Genomic DNA, 1,701 nt, shown 5'->3' with positions numbered 1-1,701 from the left:
CCCTCTCCCTTCGACCGGAGGGACAGGAGCGTAGAGGATCTGTCATTAGTATTCCAGTAGGAGGCCCAGGCCCGGACCAGACATCTGAGCAGAGCAGCCACAGCAGATAAAGAAGAAGAAGCCATTAATCCAATAGGAGATTACCAGCACAGATACTTTATCCCGCAGTGATACAGAAATACAACCAGACTCATTCCATTTACAACAATGCCTTCACATGAAAAGGAGAGGGAAAGGAAGAGGGAGAAAATGCATAGCTCACCTTCACTATATGCACATACATTCACAAGGCTGAAGCTGGACTGGGGCTGGACACAGACTGCTTGTTAACACTCATTTGCATTTCCTTTGACATAGGTGGGGTGGTGTGTGTGTGTGTGTGTGTGTGTGTGTGTGTGTGTGTGTGTGTGTGTTGTGTGTGTGGTGTGTGTGGTGGTGGGGTGTGTGTCGTGTGTGTGTGTGTGTGTGTGGTGTGTGTGTGTGTGTGTGTGTGTGTGTGTGTGTGTGTGTTGTGTGTGTGTGTGTGTGCGTGCGTGTGTGTGCGCGTGCTTGTGTGTTGTGCGCATGCTTGTTTGTTTGTACATGTGTCAGTGTATGTGTGCGGGCGTGCGTGAGTATGTGTGTGTGATGTTTTAATTGAGATCAGAATGGGTCTCCTCCTACCACTGGAAGAACCACAGATGTCCACTCTGTCTGCACATTCAGAATGTGTGTCTGCAGCACAACACAGAGGACAGCAGCTGGCTGTTTTTTTATGCACCATGAGGTCTTCCAGTGTAATATCTTATTGTCTGTGTCTGTCTGTCTGTCTGTCTGCTCTTCTGTCTGTCTGTCTTGTCTGCTGTCGCTGTCTGTCTTCTTCTGTCTGCTGTCTCTGTCTGTCTGTTGTTGTCGTGTCTGTCTGCTGTCTGTCTGTCTGTCGTCTGTCTGTCTGTCTGTCTGTCTGTGTCTGTCTGTCTGTCTGTTGTCTGTCTGTCTGTCTGTCTTGTCTGTCTGTCTGTCTGTCTGTCTGTCTGTCTGTCTGTCTGTCTGTCTGTTGCTGTGCGTGTGCGTATGTGTGTGTAATACACACACAATTCTGCTGCCTTCAGAAAACTAACCTAAAAGGGTTCTTTGTGGAGGAGAAAGGGTTCCCCTATGGGGACAAGCCGAAGAATCCTCTACGGTTCTAATTTCTTAGAGTGTAGCATTGGGAATACCCAGGCTAGAATCGTCAGTGGTGTTGCTATGAATGCAGTGCCAGCTTCCCAGTGACGCTGTTCTTGGTTGTGAAACTATCACTGTAATTTCTGATAAGACAATTCAGTTTAGCCTTGGGGACATGATCTAGTGTTTTAGTCGAGTCAAACGAGCTTCTGAAGTAACAATGGGAACAATCAGAGATAGAACAATGGCATGGCAGATGCAGATTAGATAACACTTCAAAAATAAATGCTTGGGATAAATCCTCTGCCTCCGTGGACTTAAGTACCTGAATCTTCAAAATGGTTCACAAGAGAGAAGAAGAAAACTATTGACTCAACAAAGCCATCGGGGAGTAGTGGAGGAACTAGGCCTACTATCGCGAGGGAAGAAAGAGTATGAGTGAACAGAGAGAGAGAGAAAGAGAGAAGACCACTGCCTGCAGCTCACATGTCCTGAAGAATATGTAATTCTTCAGACTTGGCAGATAGTGTTACCATGAGAACAGCAGATCTATCC

Source organism: Salvelinus sp. IW2-2015, linkage group LG4q.1:29, assembly GCF_002910315.2.
Source record: "Salvelinus sp. IW2-2015 linkage group LG4q.1:29, ASM291031v2, whole genome shotgun sequence".
Taxonomy (NCBI): domain Eukaryota; kingdom Metazoa; phylum Chordata; class Actinopteri; order Salmoniformes; family Salmonidae; genus Salvelinus; species Salvelinus sp. IW2-2015.
The sequence above is the reverse complement of the archived record's forward strand: the minus strand, read 5'-3'. Positions refer to the sequence as shown.